This window comes from Macaca mulatta, chromosome 6 (genome assembly GCF_049350105.2).
Source record: "Macaca mulatta isolate MMU2019108-1 chromosome 6, T2T-MMU8v2.0, whole genome shotgun sequence".
In the NCBI taxonomy this organism is placed as follows: Eukaryota; Metazoa; Chordata; class Mammalia; order Primates; family Cercopithecidae; genus Macaca; species Macaca mulatta.
Window position 1 is genome coordinate 23,414,177 of NC_133411.1, and position 19,686 is coordinate 23,433,862.

Genomic DNA, 19,686 nt, shown 5'->3' on the forward strand with positions numbered 1-19,686 from the left:
GTGAACTCTGTGGAGCCTGTCTATTCAGGTACAGGGAAACTGGGGACATAGATTTATCAGAAATACCTGGAGAGTAAAATGGCTTTCTTCTATCCCCTCGTCCTCTCTATTACTTCCACTTATACAATGAGAATGGACATTTGCTGCTTCAAAATCCAGAAAAGCCAGACTTCATAATCACTCAATTACATGGAAACACATAGAGTGTTTGCATCGTTTTCATGGATGATCATGAAGATCTATTTGCTTAAAGGCAGTGGAGCAGCTGAATATGTCATGGGCATCTCTGTATTCTCCAGAGAACCAAAGGGTTCACGAGGATTCACGGTGAAAGTTACTCAAAAGGTTTTGATCAAAGGGAAAAAATACTGAGAGAGTTGTGTTTTCAACAAATTCTTATCATCTGGTTTATTTTAAAAGTTTAGTTTTCCTTGTATTCATTCTATCTATCTATCTATCTATCTATCTATCTATCTATCTATCTATCTATCATTTATTTATTTATTTATTTATTTAGACGGAGTCTCGCTCTGTCGCGCAGGCTGGAGTCCAGGTGAACAATCTCGGCTCACTGAAACCTCTGCCTACCAGGTTCAAGCAATTCTCCTGCTTCAGCCTCGCGACTAGCTGGGATTACAGGTACACGCCTCCATGCCTGGGTAATTTTTTGTATTTTAGTAGAGACAGGACTTCACCGTGTTGCCCAGGCTGGTCTGGAACTCCTGAGCTCAGACCATCCACCTGTCTCGGCCTCCCAAAGTGCTGGGATTACAGGCATGAGCCACCGTGCCTGGCCTTCTATTTATTTTTAAAGCTGTACCACTGGTTCTTCAGGCATGGCTTCATAAGGTACTATTGGATATGTATTTATAAAAGTATAAATGTATTTGTTCCCAGCAGTAATTCCTTGATATTTAAAAATGTATTGAGAAATTTTTGGAAGTCTTTAATGATACAGATTATAGAGGGATCTAGTGTAGTTTTGTATACAGATTACTGTTTTTTTAATCTGTTAAAATGACCCCTATTATTTCCTAAATTTTCCTTTCTTTCAGTCTCTTAAGCACTTTTTTAATGAATGAAGAAGGAAGAGAGGAAAGAAAGAAGGTGAAAGAAAGAGAAAAAAGAAAGAAAGAAGAAAGAAAAGGAAAGAAAGAGAGGAAGGAAGGAAGGAAGAGAGAGAGAGAAAGAAAGAAAAAGAAAGAAAGAAAGAAAGAAAGAGGAAAGAAAGAAAGAGGAAGGAAGAGAGAGAAAGAAAGAAGAGAAAGAAAGAAAGAAAAAGAAAGAAAGAGAGAAGAAGGAAGGAAGGAAGAAAGAAAAAGAAAGAAAGAAAGAAAGAAAATAAAAGAAAGAAAGAAAAGAAAGAAAAGAGGAAGGAAGGAAGGAAAATTAAAAAAAAAAAAGATTGACTGATTTTACCTAACATTTCATCTTTGATCTCACTTTTATTTTTGACTGTAGTTTTAAACCCAGGGTTTTAGATGGGTTCCGAAACTTTTATTCTTTAAATAAAATAATGCCTCCTCTATTATTTTATATATGTTAAATTATTGTTAGTTCCCATGTGCTTCTTTTTTCGTTCTACATGAGTACAGTTGTAGATATAAGAAAAACATTCAGTTTTTTTTTTATTTCTAGACAGCTATGAAGCAAAAGAGGAATTTTTAGGAATTGTCTCTGATCATGATCTTGTAGTGGATAAGAAAGATAGGTTTAAATATTTTCCTAGTTGCTCAAAAGGTTTTAATAAAAGGGAAAAATTAATGGGAGAGTTGTGTTTTCAACCACTTTGCATTATCTGGTTTATTTTCAGTTTAGTTTTCCTTGTACTCTATCTATCTATCTATCTATCTATCTATCTATCTATCTATCCATCCATCTATCATCTATCTATCATCTATCATCTATCTATCATCTATCTACCTATCATCCATCTATCTATCTATCTATCTATCTATCTATCTATCTATCTATCTATCTACCTATCATCTATCATCTATCTATCTATCTAATCATCTATCTATCTTTCTGTCATCTATCTACCTACCTTTCTATCACCTATCTATTATATATAAATCTATCTATCAATCTTCTAACATCTGTCTATCATCTATCTACCTATCATCTTTCTACATATCATCTATCAATCATCTATCTATCTATCATCTATCTATCTATCTATCATCTACCTATCATCTATCTATTTGTCATCTATCTATCATCTATCTATCTATCTATCTATCTATCTATCTATCTATCTATCTATCTTTAAAGCTACACCATTGGTTCTTTGGGCATGGTTTTAAGAGGTACTATTTGAAGTGTATTTGTAAAAGTAAGTTGACGTAGTCAACACAACACAACACAAGAAAATTCCATTGCTCCAATACTACCAATTATTTCCTAAACTTGTAAGTCTGCTCAGCAGAGAATTGTTTTTATGGCCTTTAATATATCATTGGAAAATATAATTGCACAATTTCAATGCTCAACACTTTGTAAACAACATTTTAAATTATCATCTCATATTATTTATTATAGGTGGCTGAAAATATCATAAATTAATGTGAATCTTTCCAAACTGTCTCATGTTATTTCAAAATTCAATAGCCTTGAATACTTGGTTAAATTTAAAAAAATAATTCTGTATAAACTTTCCATTCCTTATTACAGTAAATTACTCTTCATGATAGTAAAAGTAATTCTTACATTTTAATGAAAGAATGAGGTTTTCAGTACAATTTTAGAGAGGTTTATGCCAAACGATTTTTCTTATCCAGTGCCTAAGAGATTTCTTATCTTCTACTATTTAGATAAGAAAATATGTATGTATACTATAGAGATTATATTCACCAGGAAGATAATTTGTGGAAACCAATATCACTGAGGATCAGGAATAGACTTGGGATGTTTATTAATATATATTCAGTGTCATCCCTTATATTTATACTTCTAAGTACAAGATTCAAAATGAAAAAGGATATGAGCTCTAGGAGGATATGATTTTGTGTTTATTACAAACAGAAAAGAAGAATAAAGAATGAGTTCAGGTCCTTTGCAGGGCCATGGATGAAGCTGGAAACCATCATCCTCAGCAAACTAACACAGGAACAGAAAACTAAACACCACATGTTCTCACTCATAAGTGAGAGTTGAACAATAAGAACACATAGACACAGGGAGGGGAACATCACACACCGGGGCCTGTTGAGGGGTGGAGGGCAAGGGGAGAGAGAGCATTAGGACAAATACCTCATGCATGTGGGACTTAAAACCTAGATGATGGGTTGAGTGGTGCAGCAAACCACCATGGCACATGTATACCTATGTAACAAACCTGCACGTTCTGCACATGTATCCCAGAACTTAAAGTAAAATAAACAAATAAATAAATAAAATAAAATAAATAAAAACAATGAAAGAGAGAAAGAGAAGGAACTCTACTGACTAAGCAATTCAGTAAGCTGGCAAAGGAAGATATTTAAACGGTTTCTAATATTACTAAGTCACAACACTATGTGGTGATGCTTCAGCAAGTCGACATACTATACAAGATTGGAACTCAAGTCACCATAGGTCCCTCATGTTACTGACAGTTTTGTATAGAAAGCCCCGCAGGTTCTTTTTTTGAGACATATTTTTAATGTTTATATAGCAAACAACCTCGAAAAATTATGACTGTGTCTTTTTCCAAAGCAAAGGGCCACATGCTTCTACCCAGTAAAATAGAGATAATGTCGCTCTCCGAAACAAAGGACAAGAGTTGCCAGGGCTCCTCTCCTGTAATGTAACCCACTACATGTACTGGCCTCCATCGAGACCTATCTATCTGCTTTGCCCCTATGTTACTTGAAGGCAATGGGAACTGAGTCCATTCTGTTAAGCACATTGCGCTATAGTAAAAAAAAACTTCCTTTCTCTGACCCAAACATCTCATGTCGTCTTTCAGCATTCATGAAATTGTGGAAGAAAAATAGTCCTTGACATTGTCATAAAACAACAAAATGTAACAGCACTCTTTAATAATGAGTGTAAGTATGTACCAAAGGTCTCCTCTAAGGTGGTTACACTGATATATTATGAAGGAAATTTCCTTATGAAACTTCTGTGGGATATTCCAGAAGCAGAAATAATATGCTTCCCTAATAGTAATTTCATATATTATACAATGTATTGATTAAATGTCAGGGGCAATAAATTAGGTCTTGCCTCATGAACAATGAAACATATATAGTTAGTACCTTCTATAACAGTGGTTTTACTTTTTTCAGAGTCAGGAAAGAGGAATGTTTCTCTCATATACGAGCTATGTTTAAATTTTACCAAAAGAATTCATTCATATTCAAGTACAGGTTTGAGTGGTATAACCATGGCATATAGTCATGAATTAAAAGTTGTCAGAAGATGAGAATATTAAATTTGAAATCCTTTTCATTATGCTCACTCTTGTGCTCTCTATTTTTCTGCGTTATCTGTGGTCTTTCTCAGGATTCTTCTCAAACCATCCCACTGGGGATCATCTCTTATCACCTGGTATAATATACAAGTTGTAGAATTTCAACAATATTAGCCCACAGAGAGTACTGTCTTCCAAGAAATCCAACTAATATTCTAGAGAAAATATTTCTGACACATGCATGCACATGTAAACACAGACACACATACACAACACATTTTAATTGTACTGTGTGGTTGGTGAAAAATGCACCTAAGATATTTCTGGTGCCAATAAAACTTGTGTTATGTGACACTCTACATTCTTAGTCATATGGATTGACATGTGCATAACTGCTTTCATGTGGCTAATGATTACAAGATCTAGAATTAGAATCAAAGCTTATCTTTGCTTTAAAGTAACTATAGGCAGGCAGACATCCATAAATAAGAAAGAGATGCGGTTAAAAGAAAAGGAAGGATTGAAAGATAAGTAGGCACAGGTTAGAACACCAGGAGGAGAGAAGAAAGAAGGAAGAAAAAAGAAAATAAACACAGTGCTCAAATCTTAATCTTCTTCGTTATTTTTGAAATACTGGTTTTAGTGATTCATATATTGATTTAAAGATAGTTGAACTTCATTCAAGGTCCCGTCAATTCAATTAAAGTAAACACATTGAACCTTTATGGCACAGCTATTATGAAATAACTAGCATATTATGAAACAGTTAGATGCAATAAATAAATTGTAAAGGAGAGAGAATTAGCATACAATGGACATGGACTATTTGCCAGGAATAGTAGTATATTGTGTCATTTCTTTGCTCAAATTCAATTTTTAAGCTATTTTCCTCTTAAATGTATTGCTGTCTAATCATATTCCAAAATGACTATTTCAAAGATAGCCTCATGTATTGAGAGGCTAAAAATTCAGGGATATGTTTAAGAATCAAGCTATGCACTTAGACAATAGGTTTACCTAAAAAGGCTTTCAAAAAGATCTGAAACTTTTCCTTCCACTGTTTTGCCACAGAAAAAGCAGGGAGCTAAAGATGATTTGTTGAGCAGCAAGGTCAACCTGTTTGGCAGCAGAATGGATCAGAAACAAAGCTTTGATTTAGGACACTTGAATACACTGCAAAGGTTCTCAGATATGTAAGTGATGCAGGAGTCAAGAGGAGTTTGCATGAGGCTTGAAATAATCACGCATTATCAAGGTTGCTTTTCCTTTGCATTTTTAAAATAAGATTTGAGTGTTCCCATTTCTATCAACTCAGAAGGAGACTATTATATCTGAATGGCAGCAGTGTAACACATTAGACAGAACTTGAGACATACTTCTATGAAGATTGAGTTGGTATTATGAGACTTGAATCACAAATGAACAGGAATCACTCTGATATTAAAAGCTCACACTTTCAAAGTAAAATGCACAATGAAAACTCCATTGTGGGTTTCTCAAAAAGTGACACGACTCAAGAACCAAATAAAGGAATGAACAATTGAATAAATAAATACATGTTAGGCCATGAAAACTATATTTTAAATATATTAGTATATTTTGGTGATACAATTTGCATTTTTGTTGGGTCCAGATGGTCATCCTAATATTAAGTGTGAATTGAGAAGAAATTCCAAATACACAAATGATTTCTGCAATGTAAGTGTAACTAACGTGCTGCTTCTATTTTTTTCTTTCTTATTTTTTTCTTATACAAAACAACATTATACGTATAATTTTAAAAAATTGAAATTTTATTGCCACTGCCTTGACCTCATATATGTATTTATAAAGGCATACGTTCTTATTGGTAGGTCCTTTTGGACATTAATGTTTGTAGTTTCATCCTGGTTTCTCTTGGATTTTTCGTTTGTAAGTACCCTTCTCTCTTCCATCACACAGACCCTATAAACACACAATAATGAATCAATTTTTCATCTATTCCTCTTTATCCTTTCCTTGGGTTTCTTGCTGGTGAGAAAAAATCACACATTGCTGAATGGTTCTACCCCTTTAATATCTTTTAAAACGTTACTTCCCTTGAGTCTTAATAGTAAACCAGTACTTCTTTCTTTTAATAGACTAACCGATTACCTTCTCTTTTACATCTTACTGGGCTTAGTATTCCTGTGAGAGTTAATTTTATGTGTCAATTTTGCTGGTCCAGGGTACCTAGATATTTGGTCAAATATTAATCTAGATGATTTAGTGAAGGTGTTTTTTTTAAATGAGATTAACATTTACATTGGTGGACTTCAAGTAAAACAGGTTAGATAGGCTTCATTCAATTAGTTGGAGACCCTAATAAAACAGACATATTTCTTCTAAGCAAAAAAGTATTCTGCCAGCATACTGCCTTTGGGTTTGGAACTCTCTCTGAGTTTCCAGCCTGCTGGCTTACACTGCAGATCGGACCTGCTCCTTCACGATTACATGAGTCAGTTTCTTAAAATCTCCCACATATATCAGAAACTGACTCATGCAATTGTGGAGATACACACATACACACACACACACACACACACACACACACACACACAATTGACCATTGAACAACACAAGTTTGAAGTTCAGGGGTCCACTTATATATGGAAATTTTCAATAAATACAGTTATCCTTCTGTATTGGTGGGTGCTATATCTGCAACCAAATGTGGATCAGAAATATACTATTCATGGTATATGAAACACACATTTTGTACCCGCAAGTTCCACAGGGCCCACTGCATGACTTGAGTATGCATGGATTGTGGTATCTCTGGGGATACTAGAACCATTTCCGTGTGGATACTGAAGGAGGACTATGTATCTATATCTCTTTAGATATGGATATATACACACATGTTCTGTTTTTCTGAAGTATTTTGACTAATGTAAATTTGGTAGCAACAATGGTTCTAGAGGAACCGAATGTTAAGAATAAGTTTTCTTTACTGGTTTGGGGTTTCTGGAAGTGGCTCTTTAATATGACCAGATTTAAATACACTATTGACTCTCTTTCCAGTAGCAAAGACAGCACCAACAGTCCGTGGTGTGAAGGGGCAACAGAGATATGCAGAGTATCACTACTGGATTCTCCTAACCAAAGTCTTGCAAGAGGGAAGCATTTCATGTTCATAATGTAATATTTTTGAACATTTTTGTCAAACTAATTATAATAAATAATCATTTAATGAGTAAAATGGGCTGGTTGCCTCTAACATTACTGAACAAAGTGAAGAAAGAAAATGATGAGCTCAGGGATTTGAATTCCCAGCTCAAGTACCACGTAAGTCATCTGTCAGTTTCTCTGTCTGCCCTGAAAAAGACCCTTACGTCTTGTAGCCACCGAGGTGAGATTTTTTGGGGAAAAAACCCTAGACTTTCATCTTGGGAGTGACTGAAATACAAGAAAAATTGAATTCCTAGCCTATGTGTCTGCTGTTAAAGTGAGCAAAGTAATTGTAAAGAAATGGCATGTTGAAAGTTAGAATGAGGATGTGTGGGAAGACCTTGATGAAGCTGGAGACACTATGGTCATAATTTCTGGTAAGTCTTCTTCACTCCATCTTGGGAGATTAACCCTGCATTGCCCAAGGAAACTATAATGGCCTCACCTGATGCTGTTGCCTTGCAATACTCTGAGCCTTCCCAGGACCTACCTCACCACTCTCTTTGATTCTAGTTGTGCAACTAGACCCAAGTCTTTACATGGCCCTTAAGTTGAGGTGCAAGTGTGACCCATGAGGTGGTGCATTAAATACCAAAAGAACTACTTGAGTTTTCTAATTTATCCAGACAGAAATCTGGGGAGTACATGTAGGAATCGATATATAGGGTATGAAATAATGGCAGAAGAAACACAAATTGGATTGGTAGAATTTATTGGGGCTCAATAAGCAGAGACTCTGTATTTAATATTGCAGCATGGGCAGTGAGAAATAACTTCAGTGTTTGTTTGTCTGAAACATGGAGCCAAAGTGTGTCCACAATAAATGAATGTGAAATGTCACTAACAATAGAAGACAAAACCCAAAGGCCTAGGGAGATTGGTAATGCTAGAATGGGTTTCTTATTTAATATCTATTTATCCACACTGGGAGGGTCTAGAGGATACACCTTTCACCACCACAGAGAGAAATCAGTTTGTGAGGGGAGCCCCAGCATCCCCGTGATCACTCGGCTCTCTAGGCCAGAACTGACAGTGGGAACTGTTGCCACTGAATTGGCAATGTAAATGTAATGTAACGTAAATGCAATAGGAATCACTGGATCCTGGATGACAGGGGCCTTGTAGTAGCAATCAATGGCCAAGGTAAGGCTGGCATGTTTACCAATAAACTGCAGTCAAAAGAGCAATCTACAACTTGTGGAGACTTCTGGCATTGGGTTAGGGGGTCATCCTGTTCATAAAAATGAAATATGTCGGAAGCCTATTAAGTTATTATTTGATCTGTATGAACAGAAAAGTTCTAGGTCAGGTACACATAGTCTAACCTGAATCATAAAAACAGAGTCATTGCCCCTCAATCAGTTTCCAGACTTGCACCAGTTTGTAGACCCAAAACCCCTTGAATGAAGGTGAGGCTGAGATCTCTTGAGGAAGGATCCCAATACATTTATAAAATTTATACTATTAATCCTTAAAAAATTTTTTATTTTCATAGGGTTTTGGGAAACAGGTGGTAGTTGGTGACATGAGTAAGTTCTTTAGTGGTGATTTGTGAGATTTTGGTGCTCTCATTACCCAAGCACTATACACTGAACCCAATTTGTAGCCTTTTATTCCTCACCCCCTTCCCATCCTTACCCCTATCCCCAAAGGGACCTATCCCTTTGTATCAGGGTGACTGTACTTTGGGGAAAAGGAAATAATCAGACCTTTGAGGGACTACTGGACATTAGCTCTGAACGAGCATAAATTCTGAGACCCAAATTGTCACTGGGCCTACCAGTTAGCATAAAGACTTGTGGAGGTCAATGGACCAACGAAGTTCAGCTCGGGTCCATCTCAGTGGAGCCAGTGGCTCCCCAACCCATTCTGTGATTACTTCCATAGTTCAGAATGGATATTTGTATACTCAGCAGCTGGAGGAATCCCCATACTTGTTCCCTGACCTGGAAGCGAGGATTGGAATTGAGGGAAAGTCCAAGGGGACGCCACTAGAACTCCCTCTAGACAGAACAATCATAAAGCCGAGCAACATGACATTCTTGGAGAAACTGCTGAGATTTGTGCCATTACCAAAGATGAAACATGCAGGGTGTTGATTCCCAACTCATCCTTATTCTACTTTCCTATTCAGTCTGTGACTAACACAGATGGATCTTGGGCATGATAGTGGATTATCAGAAGCTTAGCCAGGTGGTGACTGCAACTGCAGCTGTTTTGCCAGATGTGGTTTCACTGCTTGAGAGAATCGGCACATCCCTTGGTACCTGGTATGAAGCTTTTGATAATAGCTTATAAATTTTCTCCATTCCTGTTGGTAAAGACCACCATTAGCAGTTTGCTTCCGGCTGGCAAGATCAGCAATACAACTTCATTGCTCTACCTCAGGGGTATATTAACTATTTAGTCCTATGTCATAATTCATTTCACAAGGATCTTGATTACGTTTTCCTTTACAAGACATCACACAGGTCCATTACATGGAAACATTATGCTGCTTGGATCTATTGAGCAAGAAGCAGCAACTACTATGTATGTATTTGAAAGAACATTCATTTACACAGGGTGTGGGATATAAATCTGACAAAAATGTATTGTTGTCTACTTCGGTGAAATTTGTGGGAGCCTAGTAGTATGGAATATGTTGAGATATCCCTGAAAAGGTGAAGCACAAGTTGTTGCATGTGGTCCCTCCTACAACCTGACAAAAGAGGCACAGCATTTAGTAGATCCTTTTGGATTTTGGAGGTAACATACTTTGCATTTGGGTACATTACTCTGGCCCATTTACTGAGTGATGTGAAATGCTGCTAGTTTTGAGTGGGGAACAGAACAAAAATAAGGCTCTGAGGTAGATGCAGGCTGCTATGTAGACTGTTCTGCTATTTAGGCTATATGATCCAGCAGGTCCAGTGGTGGACAGTTGTAGAAGTGTCAGTAGTAGTTAGGGATGCTGTATAGCATCTTTGGTTGGTCTCATTTGATGAATTACAGCACAGGCCCTTGGGATTTGGGGACAAAGCCATGCCTCTTCTGTGGATATCTTCATAGGATATGAAGTATCCTTCAAAAAATACTCTACTTTTTAGAAACCACAACAACCGACCGGGTGCGGTAGCTTAGGCCTGTAATCCCAGCACTTTGGGAGTCTGAGGCGGGCAGATCACTCGGTCAGGAGTTCCAGACCAGCCTGACCAACATAGAGAAACCCCATCTCTATTAAAAATACAAAATTAGCCCAGTGTGGTGGTGTGTGCCTGTAGTCCCAGCTACTCAGGAGGCTGAGGCAGGAGAATAGCTTGAACCTGGGAGGCGGAGCTTGCAGTGAGCCAAGATCGTACCACTGCACTCAAGCCTGGGTGACAGAGTGAGACTGTGTCTCAAAATACATAAATAAATAAATAAATAAATAAATAAATAAATAAATAAATAGAAAAAAAAAAAAGAAACAATGACAACCTGCTACTGGGCCTTAGTGAGAACTGAACACTTAAATCATGGCACACCAACTTCCTATGTGATCTGAGCAGCTTATTATGAACCATGTGCTACTTGACCCAGCAACCATAAAGTTGGGTGAGCACAGCACTACCCCATCATCAAATGAAAGTGGCATATATAAGATCAGGCCTCAGCAGGCCCTTGATGCACAAGTAACTGACATGAAGAAGAGACCCAAATGACTCAATTCCTGCCACACTCTCTTCTCTTTCCAAGCCTGTACCTGTGGCCTCATCACGTGCTCCCTATCGGTTGAGAGAGAAAGGGAAGACTTGGGCCTGATTTATGGATGGTTCTTCATGATAAGCAAGCACCACCTGAAATCGACAGCTGCAGTGTTATAGGTAACATACTTTGCATTTGGGTACATTACTCTGGCCCATTTACTGAGTGATGTGAAATGCTGCTAGTTTTGAGTGGGGAACAGAACAAAAATAAGGCTCTGAGGTAGATGCAGAACAAAATAAGGCTCTGAGGTAGATGCAGACACTCTCTGAAAGACAGTGGTGACTGGAAATCCTCTCAGTGGACAGAAATTTGAGCAGTGCACCTGGTTTTTTATTTTGCGTAGAATTAGAAATGGGCAAACATGAGATTATATATCAGTTCATGGGCTGTGGCCAAGGAGTTGGCTGAATGGCCAGGGACTTGGAAGGGACATGACTGGAACATTAATGACAAAGAGTTCTGGGGAAGAGGCAAAGGGATGGAGCCCTCTGAATGTGCCAAAAAAAGGTGAAGGTATTTGTGTCCTATGGGAATGTTTACAAAAAGGTAACATCAGCAGAAGAAGATATTAATAATCAAATGGATATGATAACCCATTCTGTGCATACCTGTGAGTCTCTTCCAGCAGCTACTCCTGTCATCACTCAATGTGCTCATAAATAAAGGGGCCACAGTGGCATGAGACCAACAACACACAGATTTCCACTCACCAAAGCTGACCTGGCTATAGCCACTGCCGAGGGCCTAACATTTCAGCAGCAGAAACCAACAGTAAATCCCCAATATGGCCCCATTCCCCAAGAAAATGAGCCAGCAACCTGGTGACAGGTTGATTATACATCACCACTTTCATCATGGAAGGAGCAGCATTTTGTTCTTACTGGAATAAACACTCTGGATGCAGATTTTCCTTCCAAGCATATAATGCTTCTGCCAAAACTACCATCTGTGGACCTATAGAATGCCTTATCTACCATCCTGATCTTCCACACAGCACTGCTTCTGATCGTGACACTCCACAGCAAATCAAGTACAGTAATGAACCCATGCTCATGGAATTCACTGGTTTTACCATGTTTCCCACCAGTCCAAAGCAGCTGGCTTGAAGGGAAGGTGAAATAGCCTTGTGAAGGCTCAGTTACAGTGCTAGATAGGTGGCAATCCCTTGCAGGGCTGAGGCAAGGGTCTCTAGGAGGCTATAAATGCTCTGAATCAGCATCCAATATATGGCACTATTTCTTCCATAGCCAGAATCAATCTCAAGCCAGAAGTGACTGGTCTGGAATTATGAGGTAGAAATGAATGTGATACCACTATTACTCCTGGTGACATATTAGCAAAAATTTTGCTTCTTGACCCTATGGACTTATGCTATGCAGGTCTAGAGGTATTAGTTCCAGAAGGAAGAATGTTTCCACCAGGACACAAAATAATAGTTCCATTCAACTGGAAGTTGAGACTGCCACTCAGCCTCTTTGAGTTCCTCATTCCCCTGAATCAAGAGTAAGGAGGGAAATTACTGTGCTGTCCAGGGTGATTGATCTTGAGTACCAACGGGAAATTGGATTGACCCTCCACAATGGATGCAACATTGGATATTCCTTAGGGCACCTCTTACATTACCTTGCCCTGTGATTAAAGTCAATGGAAAACCACAACAAACCAATCTAGGCAGAACTAGTAATGGTCTAGACCAGACCCTTTTGAAATTAAGGTTGTGTCACCCCCCAAGGTAAAGAGCCACTACCAGCTGAGTTGCTTGCTGATAGCAAAGGTAATACAAAATGGGTAATGGAAAAAGGCAGTTATAAATACAAGCTATGATACATGACCAGTTATGGAAATGAGGGCTATAATCATTACAAGTACTTCTTCCTTGTCTTATTATAAATATGATATATTTAATATCCTTTTTCTTCCCTCTCCTATCCCCTTATCATGTAACACAAAATGTATTGACTTTATCTCACAGTATTTAAGTATTGTTAATTTTACATCAAGTTGCAGAACATCAAGATGAGCAAACCCAAGGACTTTACATTCTTTTCTGAGAAAAAGGTTTGTGTATTTTTGGTTGCATGCAAGATAGTTATATCTTGTTAGAAGTATGACCTTGTTATTATCTCTATTTGGAGATTAAACATGGTTTAAGGAGATGTGGACGGGTGCTAAGTTGACAAAGAGTGGACTTATAATGGTGTGATATTTGATCAAACATGATCATTGATGTTTCTGTGTTCTTTGGGTGACATTAATATTTAAATTTGTGAACTTTGAGTAAAATAGATTAGCCTCCATTATGTGGGTGGCACACACCTAATCAGTTGAAGGCCTTAACAAAACAAAGACTGATGTCACCTGAGCAAGAAGGAGTTCTTCCAGCAGACTGCCTTCAGGCTCAGAATGGTGCTCTTCCCCAGGTCATCCCATTAGAGGCCCTACTGCAGATTTTGAACTTGTACCTACACAATTGCATGAACCGATGTTTTAAAAATAATTTTTTGTTCCATATGAATTTTCACATAGTTTTTTTTTTTTCTAATTCTGTGAAGAATGTCAATGGTATCTTGATGAGAATGGAATTGAATCTACAAATTACATTGGGCAACTATCAAAAGAAACAAGATCATGTCCTTTGCAGGGACATGGAAGGAGTTGGAAGCCATTATCCTCAGCAAACTAACACAGGAACAGAAAACCAAACACGGCATGTTCTCATTTATAAGAGGGAGCTGAACAATGAGAACACATGGACACAGGGAGGGAAGCAACACAGACTGCAGCCTGTCAGGAGTGCAGGGGGAGGGAGAGCATCATGAGAAATAGCTAATGCATTCAGGCCTTAATACATAGGTGATGGGTTGATAGGTGCAGCAAACCACCATGGCACACGTTAACCTATGTTAACAAACATGCAGGTCCTGCACATGTATCCTGGCATTTAAAATTAAATTAAATTTTAAAAAGTAATAAAAGTGTTTCCATAAAACTAAAAATAAATAAATAATGTTTTCTTTTTTCTATTTATATACAGGTCTTGTTGGTTCTGCTTCTCTGGAGAATCCTAACTAAATAATACACCTGTAGGATTAAACTGAGAATATCAACAGGGTATTCTTCAGTCTCTTTCATCTATGCTTTTGAAATATCATCCACGAGCTGTACACATCTCTGTTTTCTTTCCTTATGCTTTAGACAAAACCATTAAAACTATTTTGACAAAAGTCAAATAGCTACAAGCTCGGTCACTAGTTACCAAAACCAATGGAACCTTTTAAGTCATTATTTAATTTGGCCTGTGGAGTTCAACATTTGTTGTCTTCCTTATTTTCAAAACTTTTCCTGGTTTATCTTCCATGACACTATCTAATGCTTGCCTTTTGGCTCTACTAATTAGATCTATCTAATTTTTAAAATCTGCTTTGCAAATAAAAATCAGTGTTCTCCATCATTCTGAGCAAACTATCCCAAGGACAGAAAACCAAACACCGCATGTTCTCGCTCATAGGTGGGAATTGAACAATGAGAACACTTGGACGCAGGGCGGGGAACATCACACACCGGGGCCTGTCGTGGGGTGGGGAGAGGGGGGAGGGATAGCATTAGGAGATGTAGCTAATGTAAATGACAAGTTAATGGGTGCAGCACAACAGCATGGCACAGGTATACATATGTAACAAACATGTATACATATGTACACATGATGCACATGTACCCTAGAACTTAAAGTATAATAAAATTTTTTAAAAAAAATTCGGGTTCTCTTACATTATCTGTAATTTTCCCTAGAGTATATTAACCACTCATGATTTTAACTACCATTTGTATTCCAATTACTTTTTTGTGAACACTAGATTAATGTATGTAAATATCTATGATATACTTCACCTGTGTACTTCTAAGTAACTAAGGGCATAGGATGTCCAACACCAATTATTTTATTTCTTACTTGAGTCCCAAATCTACAAGGGATACTAATAAAACAGAAGTCAGAAATCTGTGTTATTTTTTATTCTTCCCTTTCTTTAATTATCTGTATGCAATTATCCACTAATTTCTGCAGATTTTGCCTCCACAATATTTCTCTAATTTGTCTCATCCTTTACATTGCCATGATCAATGAATCTTGAAGTTTTTCATTATCTCTTCACCTTTCAAATATTCAACTCTAATTTCTCATTTCCTTCATTATACTTCCTCCTCATGCCCATTGTAACTTTCTCCTGCAGATGCTCTCCCTATCTCTATACCTTTTCCCCTGTCTTCAACGCATCTTTTAATTGGCTGTCTGATGGGTCATTCCAGAATTGCAATTCCATTAGTATTAATCCCCAAACAAGGCACTTTATGGGTCTTTACACTTTTAAGAATGAATACTACTCATCTGGGTATGAGAATTGAACCTTTCCACACTTCCTGTATTTATTCACTCTAAGTAATTGGTTTTACACTCTGACTATCTGACTATACTGAAATATGGCTACCTAGGCTCACCTTGAAGTTTCAAGCCTCAGGGCTTACAAAAACTTTTCCCCATACTACCACTTCTAGAAAAATCAAATCGTCCTTCAAGACTCATCTCAGGTGCTTCCTCATTTGTGATGATTTTCTAGAATTCCTCCATCTTCTGGATGGAGTCATAGACATTTCCTAATAGTGTTTCTATTATAACACTTTTAATACAGTATTGAAATGATCGTTAGCACTTAAGAGCCTGGAAGGATAATAAACCATGATATTTTCTGGTGCAATGGAGCTAGACCACCTGGTTGATATGTTAGCTTAAGCACCCACTGGGTGTTGAGATATGGGGAAGTCATTTAACTTTTTGGTGCCTCAGTTTTCTGATATGTAAAATAGCACTAATAAGAAGATCAGTCATAGTGCTGTTTTGCAGATATGTAAGTATATGTCTGTAAAGCAATTAAAATGGTGCCCAAAGGAAGCACTCAATAAAGTTTAACTTTTATAATTGTAATCTAGAGACCTTCACAGTAACATTTATTCCTGCAGGCTTAATACCGTCTCATGTTGTAATGCATTGTTCATCAAAGGTAAGTTAAATAAATGGATGTCTCAGAAACTAGGGTTTATATATATATTTTACGTTTTTATTTTTTGCCCTTTTAAACAGTTTAGATTTAAGAATTGCTGCTAACTGGGATTCATCTGAAATGACAACTCAGTTTCTTAAATTAATTCTTCGGGGATAAAATAGGCAGCATTTCCTGGATACATAACTTGGAGGCTATGAAAAAACTTAGTACCACACAGATATAGGCTTGCAATTATCCATGTTGGTATAAGCATAAATCATGTTGGTGTGTGTATGCACACTTGTGCACATGTATATATATGTATGTCTGTAATAATGCAAATGTTTTGCTTGTGGTTAGTTTGAACAACTGGTAACATATGAAGTACAAATTTTTGCAGATAAAGTTAATTTCTTTCTTACTGTACAGTATGAAAACTTAGACTTATCTAGGTAATGTATTAAATTCACAATGTGTATTTGAGGAAAGCTTTACCTCTGTATACCCTGTGATTTATTTGTATAGAAAGTAAAGTAAGATTTGTTACAAGTAATAGCACAGTTTGTGCTTTCTTGCAAGGATATCAACATGAACATCTGATTCTTTAAATAAAATGGTTGTTGAAGATCATGTCACCTAAGTCTCTCAGTTGCCTCTACAAATTTCTACATGAATACATTATTTTAGATTTGAATGTAAGAAAATCAATCGGTCCCTAAAAATGTGGAGTTGACAATGGGAACTATACGAATTAATGATTTTCATATATGCTCTTTCTACCAAGAACCAGAAAGTCATATTTGAGGCCAAAGATAGTACAGTTGATCTTAGAACAAGGTAAGTTTGAACTGTATAGGTTTACTTTATGTGGATTTTCTTCCACTTTTGTCACCTCTGAGACAGTGAGAACAACCTTCTTCACTTCTTCCTCCTCCTCGGCCTATGCAATGTGAAGATGATGAGGATAAAAAAAAAAAAAACCTTTATGATGACCCACTTCCATTTAATGAATAGTAAATGTATTTGACTTCCTTGTGATTTTCTTAATGACATTTTCTTTTCTCTAGATTACTTTATTGTAAGAATATAGTCTATAATACATATATACATATATAAACATAATATGTTTATGTTATATGTATTCTAGCATATAATTATGTTTTAATTGACTAGGCTATCAGTAAAGCTTCAGATCAACTGCAGGCTATGAGTAGTTAAGTTTTGGGGGAGTCAAAAGTTGCACTTGGATTTTCAACTGTGCTAGGGAGAAGTCAGTTCTCCTAACCCCCAAGTTGTCCAACGGTGAACTGTAGACAACTGACAATTTTCCTAGGCATTTTTGCATTAGCCCTTTTTCTTAGCTCTGAGTTCCATATTATTCATAATACTTTCCTTTTCTATGAGTAATCTCAAAGTCTTTCTGGAATGAGTGGAATATAAATATATTCATATGTTTATACATACATATATAATGGATTAAATTGGTCTCCATGTTATTGTATTTCTATTCTCAAACCTAGAAGCATCAAGACAGTTAATTAAAATTTAATTAGTTTCCTGGTGGAAAAGAAATCTTGGCATCCGCTCTTTCATCTGCATTAGAAATATACACTGCTTGAGAAACATGGGTGTTCATTGCCCATTACCAATGTGGAGCCGTGTACCAGTGGAAATAATGCTGTTTAAATGTAATGATAGGTTAGATGTTAGACTTACTCCTTTTTAATTATATTTATAAATACTAGTTCCTCTTTTAAATAAACTGGATGAATTCTACACTGTTATAGCAATTATAAAAGTGGAATTTCCGCGTATCAAGCAAAAACTTGCATATACAATCCCATGAACCGTTTGAGGAGATGAAATACTACTACTCTCTAGGTTCAAATAAAAGTCAGTTTTATTTTTTTTAACCTAATTTCAACTTTATTACCTCCAATTCTGGAAATTGGGGTCTATGGATCTTCTCTAATCAAAAACAGAGAATTTGTCAGGAATCTCAATATGATGCCTAGCTTCTGTCATAAACAGAGTTGAGATAACTGACATCTATCTTGCAGAGTTTAAGACTATGTTACCCTTCCCTTTGTCTTGGATTTCAAACTTCCATTCTTACATTAAATTAAATAAAAAGAAACAAGTGTAGGAGGACCACATGAAATTATCTTACAATATAGAAATGTTAGTGATTGTTATATTCCATGGTCATATTTGAGGAATTATGCAAGGAGAAGATTTATGCAGTAACTTCTGGGGAATTCCATAGTTTGGAGTGACTTGCTCAAAATTTGCCAAGACTTGTTGTGTGACTAGGGCTATCAGTGGACAGCAATATGATCAGAGAAGGGCATTCTGGTCTAGGCTGGAACTGTTTGGGTCTCAGTGTCCATTTATCATTTGGGGCTCACTTTGACATTCTACTCAACCTACAGGTTCATAAGTGCCCTGTGGATCTTTAAGGATTGCACCGTGGGGTTGTCCCAGTGCCAACTGAACAGCCCCTGACTCCTGGTGGGCAGCCTGTAAAGGAGATAGTTCACAGTTCTTGCTTAATGGCAGTGTTTGTGTGTGTGTTTGTGTGTATGTGTCTGTGTGTGTGTGTGTCTGTGTGTATTTGTAAGATCATTGAGATTGGACTACTAGAATGATACTTATGGACTGATTTGATTTGGGGTTAGTCAATTTTTAAACATAGATAGGTGCCCTGCAAAAATCATTTGCCTGGGGCCACATATGCCTTAGTGGAAACTCTGGTTATATGTCCCTTTCAACAAAGATTCTATTTAAAGACCTTTTCCACTATATCGTTTAACATCCTTTAAATACATTTCCACAAGGCAATTTATTTTAAATGTGGTAGAAATGATTCAGATCTTAAATGACTATTCTTCCTTTGACCTAATATTGGAATGATAGAACCTGTTATGTATATCTTTAGCTTATGTTTTCAGAAAGCTCAAAGGATTTGCTGCTCAAGAGTCGTGATCTTCCATACCCATTTCCAAACACTCTTCCTATTATGGTTTTCCATTTGTGACTTTGGATTTATTTTAAACTCTCCTCAGGCATCTATTTTTTTTTAATTAAAACTCATGGCAATATCTTTTACAAAATTTGAAGAGAATTCACAAAATCAAAATATAATACGTATTTCTGGGGGAAATTATTTTGTGTGTGATGGACAAGTCACACTGTTCTAGACATGGGTTAAAAAATTTTTATGAAAAAAAAATAAGTAGTAGAACATAACTGTCAAACAGACAGTTGCCACCAAGTATTTTGTGAAAAAAAATAAATTTCCATAAAGTTGCAATAAGATTTTTAAATTGTATGCTC

General features: G+C 36.8%; 1 protein-coding gene across 1 annotated transcript in view; it reads right to left on the reverse strand.

The window, feature by feature from the left end:
* CDH12 (cadherin 12) overlaps positions 1–19,686 on the reverse strand; it is a 485,928-nt gene that overhangs the window by 328,672 nt on the left and 137,570 nt on the right. The window lies entirely within an intron of this gene.